The sequence below is a fragment of the Acinonyx jubatus genome, chromosome B1 (assembly GCF_027475565.1).
Source record: "Acinonyx jubatus isolate Ajub_Pintada_27869175 chromosome B1, VMU_Ajub_asm_v1.0, whole genome shotgun sequence".
Classification (NCBI taxonomy): domain Eukaryota; kingdom Metazoa; phylum Chordata; class Mammalia; order Carnivora; family Felidae; genus Acinonyx; species Acinonyx jubatus.
The window spans coordinates 141,613,650-141,639,107 of record NC_069382.1 but is presented as its reverse complement, the minus strand read 5'-3'; the positions used below and the strand labels follow the sequence as shown (position 1 = coordinate 141,639,107).

Genomic DNA, 25,458 nt, shown 5'->3' with positions numbered 1-25,458 from the left:
CTTGCATGGTGGATGCTGGACTGGAAACCAGAAACCCAATTTTTTGAACTGTTACCATTTCATACTCTCATTCCTTTAGAAATCAGCCCAATGGCTGATTTCAGGTCTAGGTACAGATTACACAGAGGTCTCAGAACAGCAAATCTAGTCTCTTCCCTTCAGTGCAATCACTTCCTCCCTTAATGTCTCAGTATAACAAGAGAAAACAGGGAGGTGACAGAAGTCTACACCATAGTACCTTTAGAAATACCAAAATTGGTGACAAAAACCCTTTGCAAATACTGTAAACCATGCTCTAAGGAGAATCCCTAGAAGAAAAGAGACAGTAAGACATCCAATTAACCTGAAGAAAAACGTTCCTAAAACTGCTTTCAGGATGAAAGGGCTTTTTCAAATGTTTTTAGCTAAGAGCAAGAGTCAGATTGGGCTCCTGTGATTTTCAAAACTCTAATCCCTTTTTAGCTCTTAATTGCTTTGTACTTGGGGTGAATTAGGAAGTTTAATTTTCTGTCCATTGGTCTAAAGTCAGAAAGAAACCCTCGTGATTCATTTTGGGTAGAAGGAGACACAAGCTGATTATCTCAATTCAAGTATAACATAGAAGAAAATGGGTAATAACTTTTCAAAGCCAAATCTCAGGTTTGGTACATCTTCAGCTCTTTTGAGGAAGACCTACCAAATTAGGGGAGTAGAAATAACAAAAGCACACTGCCTCTTACCATGAAACAAGGAAAAGAAACATACAAGGAAAAAAAAAAAAAAGATACACGGTGTTTGTTTTCCCAAAGCAGCCCAGGTGGAGTTCCAGAAAGTTTCCCTGTTCTTCCTGTGGCCTTCTCACAGCTACCTGCCCTACGTGAGTAGAGGAAGGGGTCTCCTGTCTTTATTTTTTGTGATCTTATACCTTCTTAAGTCCAGGGGGATAATTCATTTCAAACACACACACAAGTGTGTGTGTGTGTGTGTGTGTGTGTGTGTGTGTGTGTGTCTGTGTGCGTGTGCACACACACACACACACACACCTTCCCATATCATAAACCTTACTTCTAATGATTCTAAAGACAAAATTTATTTTCCTCTTCTCTCTCCCCTGACTCATTCCCTGGCTTCCTGTCAGGTTCTCTTCATGGGAGAACTACAATTCCTGCCTAAACAGAGTTTTCTAGGCTCTGTCCTCTAAGTGAACCCTTAAGGATAAGATTCTTAAACTCCACAGTGTCAGAAGGAAGGAAGGAAGGAAGGAAGGAAGGAAGGAAGGAAGGAAGGAAGGAAGGAAGGAAGAAAAAGAAAGAGCGAGCAATGAGCTGCACTGATTAGAATTTGTTCATAAGTTGGGGCGTGTGGGTGGCTCAGTCGGTTAAGCGTCTCACTCTTGGTTTTGGCTCGGGTCATGGTCTCACGGTTTGTGAGTTTGAGCCCCACATCAGGCTCTGTACTGTCAGAGCCTCTCAAAATAGGTAAATAAACCTAAAAAAAATAAAGTAAAATAAAATAATTTGTTCAAAAGGGCATATGATGCCCCTCTCATAATTCACGGGGGTTGACAACCCAAATTAACAGTTAGAAGCCAGAACCAGTGAAATGTGGATTCAAAAAAGAAGTGGATGATTGAAGGTGGGTGATTATTCACAGAAAAATAGTGATAGTAACAGGAGTTTACTGGAATTTTTCCTGGAGGGCACCCCTTGAAAGACAAGTATCTGGAAACATTTTAACCAGCCCCAAGCTTTTGCTACTTTCAATTTTTGTGTGTGTGACTAAAGATTCATGAGTAAAAAAGGACAAGTAAAAGCCATACAGGGTAGAAGTTCGGTGGGAAATGAGGGAGGTTGGAGACCTACGAGAGGTGAGGAAGAAAAATAGGGGTTAGGAATCTCTTTTCTCCTTCTGATAACATGATTTTCAGACTCCTGAAGACTGTGAGTTCCCCTTCTTGGTCTCCTCTACCAGTCTCCCTCTTTCTGAGCCTAAGGTAGGAGCGGGGGGGGGGGGGGGGGGGCAGGTGGCAGGAGGTGGTACAACAGGGTCAGCAGGGTCTCCATGGGGACCTCAGTGCTCTGGCTGTCCTTTTCCCATGGTATCCAAGCGACCCCCTCCCACTCCTATCTCCTACATATCCCCTATCTCCCACCCTCCTTTCACCCTCAATGAAAAGAAACAAAGTGGGCAATTAGTTTCCTCAGGAACAAAGGCATTAAAACCATTCCGTCCTGTTTAGAATAAATATTTCTATTCCCTGTACTGATTTCCTTCCAGACCAGTAGAGAATCTCCACTACAAAATGGAAAAGATTATCATTAAACCCATTTGTTATTTCATCTCATGTGAGCTTCAAAATAATTCTAAGCTATAGGAAAGAAGGTTTCACCCTCTTTTTACAAATGGAGAAAATGTGTCACCTGCCTATCATGAAACCCATTTCACTCTTCAAACATTAATTTTATTCACAATGCCCCCCTTTTTAAAATTTTTTTTAATATTTATTTTTGAGGGAGAGAGAGACAGAGCATGAACAGGGTCAGAGAGAGAGGGAGACACAGAATCTGAAGGAGGCTCCAGGCTCTGAGCTTCAGCACAGAGCCTGACATGGGGCTCGAACTCACGAACCATAAGATCATGACCTGAGCCGAAGTCGCAAGCTTAACCGACTGAGCCACCCAGGCTCCCAACAATGCCCCATTTTTACAAGGAAAAAGAATTAATACAGAAATCACTCTAGTTAACATTGGATTCTACCTCAAACCTTTCTAGAAGCCACAAGTTATTGAAGATGTAAAGTAGATTTGATCATGAGTAAAATAGTTTAAAAGGGGCTCCCAGCTGGAGCACCTGCAGGAGAGGAGAAATGAGAATATATATTCCCAAACAGATGAGATAAACTGACAAGAACATTCTGCCATTGAGGAAAACCAAGGTTGTAGGGAGTGTCTTTCCTTCTCCAACACAGTGACACCTCTCACAGCTATTGTTATTTTCTGCTGAGACCTACAGAGAGACCAGCAGGAGGTCTCCCAGGCAGGATGTTTGGGGTAAGCAAATGAGGGCTTTTCAAGTGATGGAACTAAACCGGCTATCCTGAAAGTGCAAATCTGTGACTAAGCTCAGAAACATGGCTGGCTGCCTAGATCACCAACTTCTAAGGGGCATTAAAACTCGCCAGAGAGGGGCGCCTGGGTGGCGCAGTCGGTTAAGCGTCCGACTTCAGCCAGGTCACGATCTCGCGGTCCGTGAGTTCGAGCCCCGCGTCAGGCTCTGGGCTGATGGCTCGGAGCCTGGAGCCTGTTTCCGATTCTGTGTCTCCCTCTCTCTCTGACCCTCCCCCGTTCATGCTCTGTCTCTCTCTGTCCCCAAAAAAAAAAACTCCCCAGAGAATAGTCTGAAATGGAAAAGTCTCCACCTGCCACATGGTCTCTTAGGGAGGATACTGGATATGGCAAACAAAACCCATCCCTTGGAGTAGGCACAGTGAGACCCCCCAGAGAGTATGCTGGAGTGAAAGATGTGTGCTAGGGAAGGTGAGTGGAACTCCAGAGCTTTGTTTCTGAATTGTTCTGGATACATCCACGGCCAGAGCTGAATTGCCTGGGATAAGAAAGGAAAGTTTGAGCCCCATTCCTGTGTTTTGTCCTTCCCACATACAGCCCTGAAGAACTCAGCCTCCCTTCTAAACACACAATAAATTTTCCCAAAAATGTCCATTTGAAGAGGAACCAAATTAATAGCCTGGACTGCTCATGTGTCTTAGTGTCACCCTGATTAAAGAAATTAGTGTTTGGGAGAGTCAGGCCCCAGCATTCAATAGTCAGTATTTACAGAACACCTACTGTGTGCCAGGCACTGTTCCAAGTACCTGGAATACCTCAATGAACAAATAGACAAAAATCCTTGTCTTTGGGACTTATACTACAGTTTGGTGGAAGGAGACACAGAATGCATTTAAAATATGTTAAAATAAGTTCCAAACTCTGTTAAAAAGAAGAAAAGTGCTACCACAATAGTAAAACTAGAACAGAGCAAAGAGGATGGGGTGTGTGTCAGGTAAGAGTATGTGTGCAAGTTTGCTTTTTGCACAGGACAGTCAAGAGAGACCTCCTTGAGAAGATGACATCTGAACAAAGACCCAAGAGAGGTGAAAAAGTGATCTGGTTGATTTATGGTTTAATGTAATTCTAATGGCCATGGTGAAAATAGGCTGTAGAGGAGGAAGGTAAAGCAAGGAAACCAATTAGGAGTCCTCTGTAACATTCTGGAGAGGGATGATGGTGGCTAGGAAGCAGGGTGCTGGCAACTAAGATGGTGAGAACTGACCAAATTATGGATTTAATTCTAAATGTAAAGACCACAAGGTTTCTGACAGACTGGATATGTAGAAGGAAGGAGGGAAGGAAAAAAGGGAGGGAGGGAGGGAGGGAGGGAGGGAGGGAGACAGAAAGGGAGAGAGTTACCAGAGAGAGGGAGAGGGAGGAAAACTCAGGGTTAATTTTAAAGTTCGTGGTCGAGCTGGAAAGATGAAGTTGCCATTAACTGGTATGGGGAAGACATCAGGAAGGCGAGTTTAAGGAGAAGATGAATAATTCCATTTGGGACATGTGGATTGGAGACATCAAGACAGTCAAGCAGAGATACTGAGAAGGCAGTTAAAAGTCTTGAACTTAATGTGTTCAGAACCAACTGTTGCATCTATCATTTTGCATTCTCAATCCAAAATATCTCTTGTCAGTCTTCTTTTTCTCAGGGTATGGCAATTCTATTCAACAACCAATTGCTTGAGCCAGAAAACTTCGTCATCCAGGACTCCCTCTTTCTGTCACATCCCACACCCAATTACCAACAAATATTCTCAGTTCCAGTATTTTAAATGTATTCAGAATCTATTCATTTCTCACTCTCTTCATTATCACTGTCTCAGCCCAAACCATCATAATTTTTATCTATTAAAATTAATATTCCACTAAAAACAACATAAAATGAACTCATGGGCTAAACAGTAAATATGAAACCATCTCAAAAACTATTTTTCCTAGGGCTCCTTGGTGGCTCAGTCAGTTGAGTGTCCAACTCTTGATTTCGGCTCAGGTCACGATCCCAGGGTCATGGGAGTGAGTCCCACATCAGGCTCTGTGTTGAGTATGGAGACTGCTTAAGATTCTCTCTCCTTGAAGCAACAGAAAGAGAAATCAAGGAATCAATCCCATTTACAATTGCACCAAAACCCACAAAATACCTAGGAATAAATCTAACCAAAGAGGTGAAAAATCTATACACTGAAAACTATAGAAAGCTTATGAAAGAAATTGAAGAAGACACAAAAAAATGGAAAAAGATTCCATGCTCCTGGAGAGGAAGAACAAATATCATTAAAATATTGATACTACCAAAAGCCATCTACATACTCAATGCTATCAAAATAACACCAGCATTCTTCTCAGAGCTAGAACAAATAATCCTAAAATTTCAATGGAACCAGAAAAGAGCCCAAATAGCCAAAGCAATCTTGAAAAAGAAAACCAAAGCAGGAAGCATCACAATCCCAGACTTCAAGCTACATTCTACAAAGCTGTAATCATCAAGACAGTATGGTAGTGGCACAAAAACAGACATTCAGATCAATGGAACAGAACAGAGAACCCGGAAATGGACCCACAAATGTATGGCCAACTAATCTTTGACAAAACAGGAAAAGAAGATCCAATGGAATAAAGACAGTCTCTTCAGCAAGTGGTGCTGGGAAAACTGGACAGCGACATGCAGAAGAATGAACCTGGACCACTTTCTTACACCATACACAAAAATAAACTCAAAATGGATGAAAGACCTCAATTTAAGACAGGAAGCCATCAAAATCCTCGAGGAGAAAGCAGGCAAAAACCTCTTTGATCTTGGCCGCAGCAACTTCTTACTCGACATGTTTCCAGAGGCAAGGGAAAAAAAGCAAAAATGAACTATTGGGATCTTCTGCACAGCAAAGGAAACAATCAGCAAAACTAAAAGGCAACTGAAAGGATGGGAGAAGATACTTGCAAACAACATATCAGATAAAGAGTTAGTATCCAAAATCTATAAAGAACTGATCAAACTCAACACTCAAAAAGCAAACAATCCAGTGAAGACATGGGCAAAAGATATGAATAGACACTTCTCCAAAGAAGACATCCAGATGGCCAACCGACACATGAAAAAATGCTCAACATCACTCATTATCAGGGAAATACAAATCAAAACCACAATGAGATACCACCTTACACCTGTCAGAATGGCTAACATTAAGAACTCAGGCAACAACAGATGTTGGCGAGGATGCAGAGAAAGAGGATGTCTTTTGCATTGTTGGTGGGAATGCAAGCTGGTGCAGCCACTCTGGAAACAGTATGGAGGTTTCTGAAAAAACTAAAAATAGAACTACCCTACGACCCAGTAATTACACTACTAGGTATTTATCCAAGGGATACAGGTATGCTGTTTCAAAGGAACACATGCACCCCCATGTTTATAGTAGCACTATCAACAATAGTCAAAGTATGGAAAGAGCCCAAATGTCCATCAATGGATGAATGGATAAAGAAGATGTGGTATATATATACAATGGAGTATTACTCAGCAACCAAAAATAATGAAATCTTGCCATTTGCAACTACGTGGATGGAACTAGAGGGTATTATGCTAAGCGAAATTAGTCAGTCAGAGAAAGACAAATATCATATGACTTCACTCATATGAGGACTTTAAGACACAAAACAGATGAGCATAAGGGAAGGCAAGCAAAAATAATATAAAAATAGGGAGGGGGACAAAACATAAGAGCCTCTTAAATACGGAGAACAAACAGAGGGTTAGGAGAGAGGGGGAGAGGTTGTGGGAGGGGGGATGGGCTAAATGGGTAAGGGGCATTAAGGAATCTACCCCTGAAATCATTGTTGCACTATATGCTAACTAATTTGGATGTAAATTTAAAAAATAAAATTGAAAAAAATAAGATTCTCTCTCTCCCTCTGACCCTCTCCCCCACTTGTGCTCTCTTTCTCTCCAAAAAATTCTTTAAATTATTTTTTCTGTTATTAAAAAAACTAGTAGTCATGTTTTTAAAGTTTGATATTATAGTATAAGAATTATCACTTATTGGCTACTACAGCAACTGTGCTGCATATTTGTAATACTAAAGGGATCTCATTTTTAACTGAGGGTGGTATTTGAGGTCAAGCTCTTCCATTTAGGCCACTGCTGATAGCGATGTCACCACCAAGGTTTTTCTTCTTGTCTAACAGTAGCTCACATAAAGACTTACCTCAACTCCTAGACTTGAAGGTTTGGTTGAAAATGGTGACATATGTCACTGAACCAATCCTACATTGGTTGGACTCGGTATTGCCTGAGAAAGATGCTTTCTGAACAATTTCATAAGCTCCTGTAAGATTGTTGCCCTTGCTGATATCTGAACTTTCCAATATTTTTGCATGCATTCACTGTTTCACACAATCACTTTAAAACTCTGCCCTTATGGAGTGGACATTCCTAATACATAGGAACAGACACAGAGAGTGAAACAAAATGAGGAGACATGAATATGTACCAAATGAAATAACAGGACAAAATCACAGCAAAAGAGCTAAGGGGAACACAGGTAAGTAATGTGCCTGATGGAGAATTTAAATTAGTGGTCATAAAAATACTCATTGGACTTGTAAAGAGTGGAGGACCTCAGTGAGACCTTTAACAAAGAGATAGAAAACATAAAAAAGAATCAATCTGAGATGAAGAATTTAATAACTGAAATTAAAAATACATTAGAGGGAATAAATAGTAGAATAGAGGAAACAGAAGAACAAACCAGCAACCTGGAGCACAGAGTAATGGAAAGTAATGAGGCTGAACAGAAAAGAGAAAAAATAATAATAATAAAAGATTAATATAGACTTAGGGAACTCAAGAATACCATCAAGTGTAACAATATTCACATTATAGGTATCCCAGAAGAAGAAGAGAGAAAAAATGGGGCATAAAATTTATTTGAAGAAATAATAGCTGAAAACTTCCCAAATCTGAGGAGGAAAACAGAAATCCAGATCCAGGAGGCACAGAAAGTCCCCAGCAAAATCAACCCAAGGAGGTCTGTACCAAGACACATAGTAATTAAAATGGCAAAAAGTAATGATAAAGAGAATTTTTAAAGCAGCAAGAAAAAAGAAAACAGTTACATACAAGGGAAACCCTATGAAGCTACCAGCTGATTCTTCGGCAGGAAAAAGCCTGCAGCCAACGAGACTATCCAGCAAGGCTATCCTCCAGAATAGAAGGAGAGATAAAAAGTTTCCCAGACAAGGGAAAGTTAAAGGAATTCATGACCACTAAACCAGTCCTACAAGAAATGTTAAAGGGGACTCTTTCAGTGGAAAGAAAAGACCATAAGCAGGAATAAGAAAAGTGGGAAACACAAAAGTAATAAAATTAAGTGTATGTATAAAAATCAGTCAAGGGACTCACAAAATAAAAGGATGTAAAGTATGATACTATATACCTAAAATGTGGTGGGGAGAGAGTGATAATGGATTCAAATATAAGTGACTATCAATTTAATATAGACTACTATATGCCTAAGATGTTATATACAAACCTAATGATAACTACCAACCAAAAACCAGTAACAGATATGCAAAATAGAGAGAAAATAATCTGAGTATATCACTAAAGAAAGCCAGCAAACCATGAGAAAAAAAGAGCAAGAGAAGAAAGCAACAGAGAAGAACTACAAAAATAATCATAGGAAAAGTAAGAAAATGGCAAGAAGTACATATTTATCAATAATTATTTTGAATGTACATGGACTAAATTATCCAAAAGACATAGGGTGATGGAATGGATTAAAAAGCAAGACCCATCTATATGCTGCCTACAAAAGATTCATTTCAGACCTGAAGACACATGCAGATTGAAAGTGAAGGGATGGAAAAGCATTTATCATATTAACGGCAGTAGAAAAAAAGCTGGGGTAACAATATTTTATCTGACAAAATAGACTTTAAAACAAATACTGTAATGAGACAAATAAGGACACTATATAATAATAAAGGGAACAATCCAACAAGAAGATATAACAATTGTAGGGCCCCTGGGTGGCTCGTCAGTTAAGCATCCAACTCTTGATTTCAGCTCAGGTCATGATCTCTTGGTTCATGAGATTGAGCCCCATGTCAGGCTCAGTGCTAATAACACAAAGGCTGCTTGGGATTCTCTTTGCCCCTCTCCCCACCAAAATAAATAAACTTAAATTATAAACATTTATGCACTGAACAGGAAAGCACCCAAATACATAAAACAACTAATAATAAACAAAAAGGAAGTAATTGATAGTAATACAATAATAGCAGGGGACTTTTAACACCTCACTTACATCAATGGATAGATCATCCAGACAGAATATCAATAAAGAAACAGTAGCTTTAAATGACACATTGGAGCAGATGAATCTAACAGATATACTCAGAACATTCCAACCTAAAACAACAGAATACACAGTCTTCTCAGGTACACGTGGAACATTCGCCAGAATAGATCACATGTTAGGCCACAAAACAAGTCTCAACAAATTCAAAACAATCAAAGTCACACCATCCATCTTTTTTTTTTTTTCACCATGCATCTTTTCTGACCACAACACTATGAAACTAGAAATCAACCACAAGAAAAAATCTGGAAAGAGCACAAATACATGGAAGTAAACTAAAATGCTACTAAACAATGAATGGGTCAACCAGGAAATCAAAGAGGAAATCAAGAAATACATGGAGACAAGTGAAAATGAAAACACAATGGTCCAAAATTGCAAAAGTGGTCCTAAAAGGGAAGTTTATAGCAATACAGGCCTACATCAAGAAGCAAGAAAAATCTCAAATGAACAACCTAATCTTACACCTAAAGGAGCTAGATAAAGAAGAACAAACAAAACCCAAAACCAGAAGGTAGGAAATAATGAAGATTAAAGCAGAAATAGACAAAATAAAAACTAAAAAAAAATATGAGAGAACAGATGAATGAAACCAGGAGCTGGTTATTTTAAAAGATCAACAAAATTGATAAAAATTTAGTCAGATCATGCAAAAGAGAGAGAGAGAGAGAGAGAGAGAGAGAGAGAGAGAGAGGACTCAAATAAACAAAATCAGAAATGAAAGAGAAATAACAACATCACAAAAATAGAATTGTAAGAGAATATTATGAAAAATCATATGCCAAAAAATTTGACAACCTAGAAGAAATGGATAAATACCTAGAAAGATACTTCACAAAACTGAATCAGGTAGGAATAGACCAATTTCCAACAATGGAATTGAATCAATAATCAAAAAACTCCCAACAAATAAAAGTCCAGAACCAGATGGCCTCACAGGTGAATTTTACATCAAACATTTAAAGAAGAATTAATATCTATTCTCAAACTATTCTAAAAAAAAAAAATAGAAAAGGAAAACTTCCAAATTTATTCTCTAAGGCCAGGGTTACCCTAATACCAAACCAGACAAAGACACTACAAAAAAAAAGAGAACGAGAGGCCAATATCTCTGATGAACATAGATGCAAAAATTCTCAGCAAAATATTAGCAAATTGAACCCAACAATATATTTCTAAAAATCATTCACCACAGTCAAGTGGTATTTATTCCTGAGATCCAAGGGTGGTTCAATATTCAAAAATCAATCATGTGATACATCACATCAATAAGAGAAAGGATAAAAACCATATGATCATTTCAATAGATATAGAAAAAGCATTTGACAAAGTACAACATCTGTTCATGATAAAAACTCTCAACAAAGTAGGATTAGAGGGAATGCACCTCAACATAATAAAGGCCATCTGTGAAAAATCCACAGCTAACATTATACTCAATGGTAAAAAATGGAGAGCCTTACCCCTAAGATCAGTAGTAAGACAAGGATGTCTGTTCTCACCACTTTTATTCAACATAGTACAAGAATTCCTAGCCAGATAACCTGGTAACCAGGCAATCAGATAAGAAAAAGGAATAAAAGGCCTCCACATTTGTAAGGAAAAAGCTAAACTTTCACTATTTGCAGATGACATGATACTATATATAAAAAACCCTAAAGACTCCACCAAAAAACTACTAGAACTGATCAATGAATCGGTAAGTTTACAGGATACAAAATCAATATACAGAATTCCACTGTATTTCTATATACTATAATAATGAAGTAAAAAAAGAGAAATTAAGAAAACAAGCCCATTCACAATTGCACCAAATAGGATTGAAAAACCTAGGAATAAACTTAACCAAAGAGTTGAAAGACCTGTACTCTGAAAACTATAAAATATTGATGAAAAAATTGAAGACACAAACAGATGGAAAGATATTCCCTGTTTGTGGATTGGAAGAGCAAATATTGTCAAAATATCCGTACTACCCAAAGCAATCTACAGGTTAAATGCAGTCCCTATCTAAATATGAACAGCTTTTTTCACAGAGCAATAACAAACAATCCTAAAATTTGTATGGAGCCTCAAAAGACCTCAAACAGCGAAAGCAATCGTGAAAAAGAACAAAATTAGAGGTATCACACTCGCTATTTCAAGATATACTACAAAACTGTATGTAATCAAAACAGTATGGTACTGGCACAAAAATAGACACATCGATCAATAGAACAGAATATAGAGCCCAGAAATAAACCTACAATTATACAGTCAATTAATCTTTGACAAAGGAAGCAAGAATATGCAACATGACAAAGACAGTCTGTTCAACAAATGATGCTGGGAAAACTGGACAGCTACATGCAAAAGAATGAAACTGGACCACTTTCTTACATCATACACAAAAACAAATTCAAAATGGATTAAGGATATAACCATGAGAATGGAAACTATAAAAATCCTAGAAGACAGCACAGGGAGTAATTTCTCTGACTTTGGCCATAGCAATATTTTTCTAGATAGGTCTCCTGAGGCAAGGGAAACAAAAGCAAAAATAAACTACTGGAACTACATCAAAATAAAAAGCTTCTGCACAGCAAAGAAAAAAATCAACAAAACTAAAAGACAATCTACTGAATGGAAGAAGATGTTTGCAAATGACATATCCACTAAGGAGTTACAATCCAAAACATTAAAGAACTTGTACAACTCAACACTGAAAAAAAAAAACCAAATAAGTCAATTAAAAATAGATAGAAGACATAAATAGACATTTTTCCAAAGAAGACATACAGTTAGCCAACAGACACATGAAAAGGTGCTCAACATCAGTCATTGTGAAGGAAATGCAAATCAAAACCACAATGAAATATCACCTCACACCTGTCAGAATGGCTAAAGTCAAAAACATAAGAAACAACAAGCATTGTCAAGGATGTAGAGAAAAAAAAAAAAAAAACCTTCATGCACCATTGATGGGAATACAAACTGATACTGTGGAAAACAATACGGAGGTTCCTCACAAACTTAAAAATAGAATTACCATATGATCCAGTAATTCAACTACTGGGTATTTACCCAAAGAATACTTTGAAAAAATATATGCACCCCATGTTTATTGCAGTATTATTTACCAAAGCCAAATTATGGAAGCAGCCCAAGTGTCCATCAATAAATGGATAAAGTGGTATGGCAGTCATAAAAAAGAATGAAATCTTGCCATTTGCAACAACATGGATGGGTCTAGAGGATATAATGCTAGGTGAAATAAGTCAGAGAAAGACAAATACCAAGATTTTTCACTCATATGTGGAATTTAAGAAACACAAAGCAAGCAAACAAAAAAAAAAGAGATAAGCCTAAAAAACAGACTCTTAACTATAAAGAACAAACTGATGGTTACCAGGCAGGGGTGAAATAAGGAAAGAGGATTAAGAGTACGCTTACCAGGATGAACACTGAGTAATGTATAAAATTGCTGAGTCACTACACCTGAAACTAGTATCACACTGTATTTTAACTATACTGGAATTAAATTGTTTTAAATATGTTCTTCAACCCTGGATCTAGAAATATGACAACAGAATAATGTAACTTTCTTTTTAGATAAACAAAATGAGCTCAGACTTTCCATTTGTATCTTGGTTTTTATTGCATGAGCACCTATATCAGCACCTTCTCTCTAGTCAAATGCTGGGAGGATTATATAAGGTATTATAGAAGAAATATTTGCACATTCAATATACTTTATATTGATAATTTCTTCCGTGGGTTCTAAAAACAAATTACTTTCTCTTCAAGCAACCCTTTGACTGCTAGCAAATGCTGTTATGTTGATATTTTTGTCTGCCAAATGTAACTGTTCCTCTTCCATCCTATTTGAATACCTTGTGTAAGACCTTCACAAGGTAGTTCAAAAATTCCTTATAGGTCATGATGGTTGTCTTTGGCTGAACAGTGTTGACAGTGGCCCACCATTTCCTGCTTATGGTTCCGTAATCCTATTATATTCTTCAGTGCTGTAATTACTTTCTGAACACACAACTAAAGGTTATGAAGAAAACAGTGACTGAAATTCCTGAATCACACATCCCCTTCACCATGTCTGTTCTATTGTTAATGTCAATCACATAATTTCTTTTCTCGTCTTCTATTTATAAATATTTCTTCAATCAAATTCACTATGTTGTTGGCTCTGAGAGACCTGACATCTTTTGGCAAGCTAGTACAGAGAAACAAAGTTGAATTTATCATTAATCCACCAGACTGTCAAACTTTAAAAGACATCTGGTTGTCTCTGCATGCCCAAATGTATGATATATGATTTACAAAAGTAGTACATTTAATGCTGTTATTGCCTTTGTGTTCAAAGCAGATACTATAATTCAGCAAAAGAGATTTTCAGTAATATGCTTTCTAGAAGGAACTTTTATCTAAGATTTATGTGCATACCTCAAATATCCTTCATATTTAACTACTGAATATTGTAAACAGGCTCTAACAATCATTTTAACAATTCTTTTATTCAAATCTTTAGCCTTCATAGACTCATAACTATAAGTAATCATTTCCTGAAAGGATTCTAACAGAGTGCATTTCTAGATTAGTTATGCAAACAAAATGTTTTAGGTACCTCATTTCTCTCTAACATTTTATTTTCTTTGTATTCTTTCCTATGTCTTAATTGAAGATTATTTTTCATGGATATTGTAAAACATGATTAGAGAGTCTTTTACCTCTGTGAAATTTTGAGGTGCCAAAGTTAATATTCTGCTTTTAACGCATCCTCACAGGACGTGAGGAATCTTAAAGAAGCCATTTTTTTTAAATACATGAAATTTATTGTCAAATTGGTTTCCATACAACACCCAGTGCTCATCCCAAAAGATGCCCTCTTCAATACCCATCGCCTACCCTCCCCTCCCTCCCACCCCCATCAACCCTCAGTTTGTTCTCAGTTTTTAAGAGTCTCTTATGCTTTGGCTCTCTCCCACTCTAACCTCTTTTTTTTTTTTTCCTTCCCTTCCCCCATGGGTTTCTGTTAAGAAAGAAGCCATTTCTCTAAAACACTCATGGCCTGAACGGAATTAACTAACTGAAATTTGAATGCAGTTCTTAAAAATTATTTTGTTTAATGTTATCAACACTAGCATACAATCTATAAGGATTAGACTAATGATATAGCCTAATCATCCTCATCATTAGTACTATTACTACTACTCTTACTGCTATGAGTAGTGTAATAATAATTTCTATTTTTATAAACATTTGTTAGCACAAATATATATAATATTATTACTAAAATTATGCAGGTACTGCATCATTTGTATTGACCGTCAATCTATTTCTCTATGAAACCATTTGAAAATACTTAATGTTTGCTTTTTACAGGAAATTACCAACGTTGACCACCATCACTAATTATTTTACTCTTATAATAATAAATATACATTTATACTTCAATAAACTGATAAAAATTCAGCATATAAACAAATAGTGAAATTATCGCTTCAAAAAAACACTTGCTCATATGTGATTATGATTATCTTAAAATCTGAAATTCAAATCTTCTTGAATTACTTTGTTTTCCTAACTACACTTAATGGAAACATATATGATTAAGAGGTTATTCATCACACAAAATTCAGAGGTGCCAGGAATGACATTGAAGCAGGCCTCCAACAAATTGGCCTTGAAGATAAAGTCCAAGGTGAAGAGAAGATCTTGGCTATACAAAAGGGATGATCTTTGGTAAACCCTTATAGGGTACATATATCTACCTTTATGTATTTATTATATGTCTATTCTTACCCTCAACTAAGATATAAGCATCATGAACATAGGGAATCTTTTTATTCATTGCTGTATCTTTGGTGCCTGGCCCAAAGCCAAGCACATAAAATACATTCAATAAATGTTTGCTGAATGAATTAATGAATGAATGAATACTATGCAGCTATTATAAAGAACAAAACATCTACTCATATTGACATGGAAAGATGTATACAACATACTTAGAGAGTTGTATACCTTTTATATAAATAGTTACTTTGCTCACCATAGTATCTCAAGGAGCTGGCTTAAAGTCTGGTATATGGGAGGACTTAACAAACAGGTGGTGAACAAATGAATGAAATGAAATGAAATGAATACAGTAGCTTACCTATGGTTCCACTCTCTTCTTCGGTTTCTCAACTTTCCAAACCACCCTCTTTCACTCATTCATTCATTCATTCATTCATCCATTTATTAATACATTTGTGTAATCAATGTCATTAGAGTGATCTTTCAAACATGTAAATCTGATGACATTTTCCTGCCCCAAATTCTTTAATGGCTCCCTATGACCTCCAAGAAAAATTCTAATACCTGCAATAGGGCACCAAACACTTTTTATTATCTGATCTCAACAAGCCTATGCAGACATATCTTCTGCCACAGCCCCTTATCCATCCCTTCATGCCCTCCCCCAATACCAAGTGCTTATAATTCCTTAAACGGAATAATATTATATTCCTTTGCTGTTTCTGATAAGTAATCTGCTGCCACTCTTATCTTTGTTCCTCTATATTTAACATGTCTTTTTCTCTGTCTGCTTTTAAGACTTTGACTTTATCATCGGTTTTCAGCAATTTGATTACCTACCTTCATGTAGCTTTCTGCATATTTCTTGTGCTTAGATTTTTCTTGTAGTTTTTACTAAATTTGGAAATGTTTCAGCAATTATTTCTTCAAATATTTTTGTTCCCCACCCCCAACCCCTTCCTTCCTATGGGACTCCCAATTGCATGTACATTAGCATGTACGTTAGTTGAAGTTCTCCCACAGCTCACTAATACTCTACATTTAAAACAAAATAATTTTTTCTCTCTGGTTTCATTTTGGAGTTTCTATTGCTGAGTCTTCACATTTACTTAATTTTTTTTCATGTATAATCTACCAATAAATACACTGTATTATTTTTTATCTCAAGCCTTATACTTTTCATCTAGAAATTCAATTGGGGTCTTTCTTATATCTTCCATGTCTCTGCTTAACTTTTTGAACATATGTAATATAATTATAATTTTTAAATGTACTTGTCTGCTAATTCTATTATTTTTGTCAGTTCCAGATTCGTTTAGATTGATTAATTATTTTCCTCATTATAGGTCATATTTTCTTCCTTCTTTGTATGCCTGGTAATCTTTGTTTTAATGACAGACATTGTGAATTTTAATTTGCTGGGTGCTGGGTATTTTTGTATTCATATAAATATTCATTAATTGTGTCTAGGATACAGTTTAGTTACCAGGAATAGTTTGATTTTATTGCATCTTGCTGTCATGATTTGCTATGCAGCTCCCAAGTGGTACTCCCATCTAGGACCAAATTACTCCCCACTATGAGTATTCAACACAATGTCCCCATAAGCCATGAATTTTTCCAGTCTGGCTTGTGGGAATATACAACATTTCTGGAACTGTGTTAGTGCCAGGAACTGTTTCTTAATCCTTTTGGATTGCTTCCCCTTCCAACCACCTTGAGTAGTTTTCTCACACACATGAACTGATCAGTAATCTACTGCCTATTCAAAGAGAAGCTCCTGTGAATATCCAGGTTCTCCCTCTGTGTAGATTTGTTACTTTGTTTTACAAATTCTACCCTCCTTGGTCTCCCCAGACTCTCAATTCCATCTCCTCAACTTAGGAAGTCTGTCAACCTCTGCCAGGTTCCTTCTCTGTTATGTTTTAAATATTCATCTTTATTAATGCTGTCCTTAATGCACATTGAGGCTTTTGGATCAGAAACATATTCCTTATTACACTCACAGCAAGATCAATAGAGTAACATTGCAGTGTCACTCCCCCATGTCTCCAAACCAACATGATGAGAACTAGATATGAAAATCTGTCCTATGTGAATGGCAAGCTCACCCTGTAGGTGAGGGAAACAGAAAAATTAATTTCCTATACTTACATACAGGAGAAAGAGGCTGCTGCCTCCCCTCCACATCTGAGAATCTCCTTGGAAATATCCTGCTCTAACCTTTTAGAATGTAAATAAATCTCTCCAGGGAAAAAATAATCCAGTGTCTCCAGATTTACAGTTCAGAGATGTTTCCAAGTTCCAGGTTTAATCCCCTCTTGATATATAAATATGTATCTCTGGTATTAGGTAAATCTCTCAGGAGTTCTTACTCTCTATACAGTTATAAATTAACTTTTAAGACTTGCTCTAGGGTCAGATTCCAAGTTTCATCAAAATCTGTTCAGAAATCCCTAACTGTGCAGAAACATGAAAATATTTTCTCTGTAATCCGACCTCCTCCCTGTGCCATGACCTGGAAACTCTCTCAAAACAGTAAATGGAACAACTGCATGAGTAATTTTGTTGGCTTCCCATTTCTCAGGGATCACTATCCTTTGTTGCCTGGTGTTCAGTGTCTTGAAAACTGTAGTTTTATATATTTTCTCTGGTTTTATTAGTTGCTCTAAATGGGAAAGTAAATCTAGTTCCTATTACTCTGTCCTGGGAGGAAGTAAAGGTCCCATACTACTTCATGTTTCCTCGCCCTTGCAATTATTCTTCCCTCTGTCTAGCATACTCTTTACTATCCAAAACAATCCACTCCTCATTATCTACCTGTCAACGTTTACATCTTTCAAGTCTCAGTTCAGGGTACTAATTCAAAGGCAAAAATATGTCAGTTTTCCTTGACTCCCCCATGCACATCTGGGTGCCTCCAGAGAACATGGTTGGCTCCTGACAAACATGCATCCTGTCCCTCACTTCTAACATAGCCTTCATTTGATTCAGGTCTCCACCCTTCCCCATGCATCATGTGCTTTGAGAGAGGCTAATGTCATCCCTGCTCCAGATTCTAAGGGTAATCTCATTCTTCTTGGCAGCAACCTGCGCAGGATGGGCACATAACACATGTCTGGACAATGAGATGAGACAAGTTGGCTGGTGGACTTCCAGGAAAAGTTTCTTCACTCATAAAAAGAGGTACAGAATGAAACATTTTCTTCTGTACATTATAATTTTTAAATATGCTTGGATATTGTGCCTTACTGATGGTCTTAGAAGGAAAGCAATGTTGTTGAAGCAGAGAGATGGAAGGAATCTGGGTTTCTGATGCCATCACTGGGCAGCTGACCTTAACATCAGTAGCATGCAATAATAAAATTTCAAATTATTAACGACAGTTTGAGTTGGGTTTTGACTTCTTTCAGCCAAAACATCCTCACCAATGAACTGCCTTTACCCTCAAAAGTTCTTGTGTCATCTTGTACATACCTCCTTTTCAGTTGGGCCACATCTGTCTTCCCTCTAGACTCCCAGCCTCTTTGAGAGTCATGAGGACACATGCATATTATTTCTCTACAGCCAGAGCCTGATACATAGTAGATAAAAAAGGCATGTTGAAAGATTGTTCAATGGCTGAATCAATCAATGAGTGATTGTTCACAGTTGAATCTCCCCAGAAGGCTGTGAGATTCTTACATAATAGTATATATTATAATAACATTTATTAAAAGCCTCACTGTATGCAGGCCACAAGCATCATCCTATACAGTCTTCCCAACAATCTTCTGGAATAGGTGTTATTACAGTATTACATTTATTTTACAGCAGGAAAACTGAAGATTGGGAAAGAAGTTCAGTAACTTGCCCAATCTTACATAGCTAGGAAGTGGTGGAATATGGATGGATTAGTACCTGTCAGGAGCTCAGGTGAGCCACCAGGTGTCAAAGAAGCCAATTAAAGCAACAGGCCAAAGAGAATGTAATGGTGAAGTCTTTAATCAGATAATATAAGAGGTTAAAATGAGAGAAAGTGCCACCTCCCCCATACCACTTTCCCCCATGAAATGCCACACCCATCCCGAGTCAGGTGAATCAGTGCAGATATAGGGGTTGCCTCACTGTTGAGAGATCCCAAACAAAAGACTTCTGCAGTTTTATGGGCCATAGGGACCCTGGGGGGAGGTAAGGAGAGCTAGGAATATGAAAATACTGAATACAGGCAGAGTGGGAAAAAGTGTCTTGTAAGTTTCCTCCTCCCCTGACTTCCACCCATAAGAACGCCTTGACAGAGGCATTTGAAGAAGACTTCAGCCAAAGTCCCAGTTAAAGAGACCTAGGGATGAAGGTACCTGGGCCAAGAAGGGAAATATGCAAAGAACATGATCAGCCCAGAAGAACCTGAATCCTTGACTGCATTTCCCTTCAGACACTTCAACTCACTACGCACTGAGTCTGGCATGGGGAGCACATGTGAGGCTTGTCAAGTAAGCCAAGAATATCACAGCTTTTTGGGGGTATGGGGGGAAGGGGGCAGGACCCAGACTCCTCAAGAATCAAGTCTCTTAACTAATAGATCTTTTCTTTGAGAAAATGATCTTATTTTATTAATTTCTATCTTCCCAACAAAAATCTAGCACTGGACTTTGGTAGATGATACATATAACATAGGTAAATTAAATTGAATTGAATTATAGAGAGCAGAGAGGGGGTAGTTGCTGACATTCAAATACTAGTCAAAGATTCTGCAATAGTTTATAGATATTTCTTCTTAAAGAAATAAATTGACACATTAGAAGCATAACCTGTTAGTTCTGAGAAGATATATTCAGGATCCTGCTAATGAGGTCTCAACAAATTTCAAAATTCTTCAAATGGTTCATATTATGCTCAAATGGTTCATTTATTCCCTTTCCTACCATGTCACTGAACTCATAAGTATTTTATCAACTATCATAAAATTCCAGATTCTTTTCCTTTTTCAACACCAAGCAAGATGTCTAGGCACCCCATAAATATTAATTAGTGAAGATGATGAAGGTCAACTTGATATGTTTCTTTAATTGCGTTTGAAGACCCTCTACATCATTTGGCATTTGATTTCAAACCTTCAGAAGAAGATCTTTCAAATCTATACTTAATTAACATTGCCAGGTATTGCCATCTTTCTTTGTTGAAAAGACTTTGCAATCATTAATTACATATCCTACTAAAGCAGGGTTCTGGAAATCAGCTTGCAATGCCAGTTAGAAGATACTCCTTTTATAGCTGCAGAACAAAGAGCAACAAAATAAAACTCTATCCATTAGTGTCTGGTTTCTCATTCTCTACATACTAACACATCCTTAGAGAGAGAGACCCCGGGAAGTTATTAAATGAGAGCACAAATTTACACATGTATTTTTAAAGTAACCTGTCCTTTATAGAAGTGAACAGCTCTCTGGGATTTGTTTCCTGAAGTCCTACTTGACTAGGCCTCTCTGACCTTTTCCCACCTCCACCCCCCACCCCTTTTAGTGTGAGCCAGCCTACACACACACACACACACACACACACACACACTCACACACCAGGATCTTTAGGTCTTTAAGATTGTCCAGTGTGTGGACATGACACCTTATACACCTGTTCAAACTTGTTCTAACCTGTTCAGGTCACCAGAGTGAAGGTATTACATTACTGACCAGCCATTCTCTCTGGTACAGTGTCCTCACTCTATGTTTTCCCAACGATAGACAATAATTCCGGCAGATATTTATCCTAGTCTTGGGTTTCTAGCTCCACTTGAGTTTTTAAGCTTCAGGCCCAGCTTCCTTAACAGGTACTTACAGTAAGATTTTGCAAAGCAAGTTCCTGGTTTCTCCTCCCATCAGGCTTATTCATCAGCTAAAAAGTTCTCCTCCTCACTGTGGCTTCTTTTCTTCCTCGTCTGCCCTTCTTTCCAGCATGCACTAGCTCCTCGTCCCCAAATATTGTCTTCTCAGGTGCTATGGATCATGGCTTTGTTATCTCATGATCATACAAGCAAGATAAAAATAGGCGACAGAGGATTTAAAGTAACCAAAGCAGCCACTGGCATTTTGCTTTTAATCAGAAAAGTTTGCACTCAGGCACCAGGGTCAGGGCAATACCCTGAGAAGAGGGGAGATGGAAAGTTCAGGGGAAGAGAGTATTTTTGGTTCATAAAGGAGACCCTCCTAGAATTTCTCCAAAGATAAAGTCTATGGTTTTCTTTTTTTAAATTGGTCGACTGTCTAAAGCAAATCACAAATTCCAAAGAGATTCAAAAAAAGGAAATATATAAGATTAGCACTAGAAGTCTGCATTTAATTTGGGCAGATAAACTTCAGATCTGTAAAGAGGGAGAACTAAGTCCTTTGATATGCAAAATAGCTCAAAACTATCTTCTGCTTTTCTCTCTCTGGGCAGGGGTTTACAGATATTAGTGCTACTTTAGATGATAAAGAACACCCCTTCATATTCTCAAATTCCAATGAAAAAGGTGTCCAAAAAGCCTGAGTTCTACTTTACAGCCACTGTGGGTCTGCTGCTGCGGATAGCCAGGCTTTCTGAGCCACAGTTTCTCGTTTGCAAGATGAGTATAAGGGCACCTTTATTTATAAGGCTAGCGGCTGGTGTGTATAGCCCTTTGTAAACTCTAAAAGGTTATATAAATATAAGGGACCATTAGTATGATGATCCAGGCATGGTTCCAAAATGCTATCGTCACCGTCAAAAAGTTGGAACTATGGGTTGGTAAGCCATGGTCAAAGCTACCAATCTAAGGAAGGAAGATAATTTCTGCATGTGAGGCATGTGTGGTGCTACCCTGCAAAGATAGTAAGAAGTCTGTACTAAGAACTGAGACTTGCCCTCATCGTTGCTTTGGAAGATATAAACTCTGGCAGGATTCACTGCCTGAATCTCCTAAGCAAAAGCATCATTTTGACCAAAAACACCATGGAATTGTTTTCACATATACAATAGTTATATTACTTCCTAACATTTATGAAATGCTTGGTATGTGCCAGGCCCTGTTGTAAGCACTTTTTACTAGCTTTATCTAATTTAATCCTCCCTGAAAAGTATGACTTCATTTCACAGATGAGACTTACAAAACCTAAGTAACTTGCCCCAGACAATATGGGATAGCAACAGGGATTTGAATTCACACTCTTAGCCACTTCTTTACCTTTTTTTAAAGATCTAGATAAAATTAATCTTTCCAGAGAATTGTGTAAAGTCCAAACTCCTGGGGCTGGGGACAGGGCATGGGGAGTGAAGGCCACCTCTCCATTCAAGTTTCCCTCTGGCTCTTATCTGCTGCTCATGATTCCCCTGTTTGGGGCTATATCAACCCAGAAGTGGACTCAGGCTACCCATAATTTCCACCCAAAGATTTTTTTTTGAAGGTTTCCAGAAATAGGGCTACAGTCCAGTAGTGGAAACAACTTGAAACTTAGTTTGAAATAATTCTGCTTCCACGAGTCCCAAGAAAGTTTCTCTAACTTGGGCCCTAGCCTTCTGCCCTGTTGCTCAGCCCTCGCCTCTCTACCCTTCCCACCCCCTTCTCATCCCAGTCTCTACCCTCTCTTCCTCAAACTCCCGGTCAATTCCGCATGGCTTTTTTGTTCCTGCCATCCGGTTTTCACAGGATCTCACTTTGCCCCCAAGTAATTTATCAAAGATATTTTCCTAATCAAAGTTTGTTCCCTCCCTATGAGAAATTATGATGCTAGTTTTTAAAATGAGGACATTTTCACCTTGGTATATATTCACTTAATAAACATTTATTCCTAGGAAGTAAAAAGAGGGGGGTGGTAATACACAATAGCAGAGTGATTTTTGATATCTTGAACTCTTGTACTGTTAAACCACTGAAGAATAATTAATAGAGGAGATCATAAACTCAAAGTCACTGTAATTATGATGATCACATTTGCATAACTCATCTTAATCTATTATAAATTCATTATAGCAGGAGGAGTACTCTGGCCCCCAAAACATTAAAATATTCTGTTATTAGGAAAGAAAACAACCTGGTGACATGACAATGTGCCATGTTTTTTAAAAACTACTTTCTTCACCCAAACATCCTGGCAGCTCCTAAGGCCCATGAGCTCTCCAATTAGAAGTTAATTCACTCCAGATGTCAAGACAGTCAGCTTTACCAGCAGCATTTCTGGGCTGTAGACTTAGACTTTTCTCTAAGTTTTCTAACAAAATCAATTAACTTGCTCCCACTACACTCCCACTTTGTTAATGAGTTCACAAAATTATAATGTAATCATAAACATATCAGCAAATTAGCTCTGCCATCTCTTTAACTTGCCCGCTCTTAACCACTTTTCATCCATTCTTTACTTTGTTCATAAATCAAGTATTTATGGAGCACTTTCTATGGGCAAAGCCTCGAAGATTCAAGTGGGAAGCATGGTGCTTGCCCTTAAGGAGCACTGAGTCTAGGGCAGGAGTCAAGCTTCACAAACACTTTTAATAGAGAATTATAAATGTTCTTATTCATTCAGTGAACTCCTGTTTTGAGGATCACGATCTGTTCTAGGCAACTACATTATCTCATTTAATCTTTGCAATACCACCACTTCCGGGGAGCATTATCAGCCTCATATTACAGAATGTAACTGGTGAGCAGAGAGATCAAGTAACTTACCTACGTCAATGGTAAGTAACTGGTAAGGGGCAGAGTCCAGATCTGTGAACCGGGGTCTATGTTGCTCCAAGTACTGTGGAAATAAAGAAAAAGAGGTTGCTAACTCTGTCTGGGTTAGCCATGAAGGCATTCAGAAAAGCAGTGGCTTAATATGATCTATAAGAAGTTCACCACCTAATGAGGAAAAGGGATGGTGTTTATGGTAGAGAGAATCATACTAAGGCATGATTACATATTGTGCCCAGCCCTGATTCAATCTTCTCAATCCACTGCAATGCAACAAGTGATTCATGAAGACCAGTGGCTCTACCTCCAATGTTTCTCAAAGTAGACAGGGTGCTCCTTGAAGGCAGGGATCATGCCCTACTTATTTGGTAGTCCTCCCAGAGACCAGCACAATATCTTACAGAGATGGTACTCAATTATTCTTTGAAGAAGTGAGTTAAAGAGTGCGAAGTGAGATGGCAGGCAGCCAGACAGGCAAGAAGGAAAGAAGGCAGGCAGAAAGGAAGGGGAAAATACAACTTTTATTACTAAATTTTTATCACAGGGGAACTTACAATGTTTGTTTTCTAAAACGTTCTCAGATGGTTCTTGGCATGCTGAGTTAATTCTCTTATCAATCTCCTTTCAAGAGGTAATTGCTGGTGTACAATCCTTAGCAACATGATTATACCTTTTTGTTATGATCCAATATCCACAAGTCTTGGCATGTACTTCAGTCATGATAGATACAGTTTTGCGTATACAGTCCTGGCTAAGATGGTGTGTGTAGGTCCTTGATATCAGCCTTTGTTAGTTATTAATGGTAGTATTTCACTTCTGTAATAATAGCAATGATAGCTTGCAGTATTTATCAACTTTACTTTCAAGGCAGTTATGCCCCTGTTATCACCTTACAATAACCCATGAGGTCATTCACAGCTTATGGAGCTAAGGTTTGGGTCAGTGAGCAATAGGCTCAGAGAGACCAAGCTCCACTCCCAGACCCAAGTCACTTAATTCCTGGTCCAACATTCTTTCCATTCATTCAGTCTTTTTCTCCAGAAAGAAAAAACTGCCTTCAGGAAATATATTTCCATTTTTCTCCTTATTAATCTCCATTTCCCTATTTCTTTTATACACACACACACACACATTTTTCTCTTGGTTTGCAAGAATCTGAATTTGTTCTGAGGTACAAGGTGTTCCTGGCCAGTTTCAACCCTATTCATGTCGACTTAAATGGTCTCCTTATCTTGGTGATAATGGTTTTTAAAGTGGGTCCTGATGTTCAGAGGTGTCTCCCTGGCACTCATGCTATTATTTTTTTGAGTTTATTTATTTATTTTTGAGAGAGACAGAGAGCAAGTGGGAGAGGGGGAGAGCGAGAGGGAAAGAGGGAATCCCAAGCAGGCTCCAAACTGTCCACACAGAGCCCGATGAGGGACTCGAACCCGTGAACCGCGAGATCATGACCTGAGCCGAAACCAAGAATCGGGCACTTAATCAACTGAGCCACCCAGGTGCCTCCACTCCCACTAGTATTAATTTTTAGGATGCAGCAGCTTCGACACCTTCATTTCTGACATGA

The 25,458-nt window shown here is 38.0% G+C and overlaps 1 long non-coding RNA gene across 2 annotated transcripts in view; it reads right to left on the bottom strand.

The window, feature by feature from the left end:
• The window catches only part of LOC113597444 (uncharacterized), an 83,453-nt gene extending 59,389 nt beyond the window's left edge, over positions 1-24,064 (bottom strand). Inside the window, exon 1 of one of the 2 annotated variants that reach the window (XR_003418280.2) lies at positions 23,886-24,064. This is a non-coding gene — a long non-coding RNA (uncharacterized LOC113597444). Of the gene's footprint in view, positions 1-21,043; positions 21,517-23,885 lie in introns of those variants that run through there. The other variant, XR_008296273.1, reaches the window with a different exon arrangement.
• Positions 24,065-25,458: the final 1,394 nt, after the last annotated feature.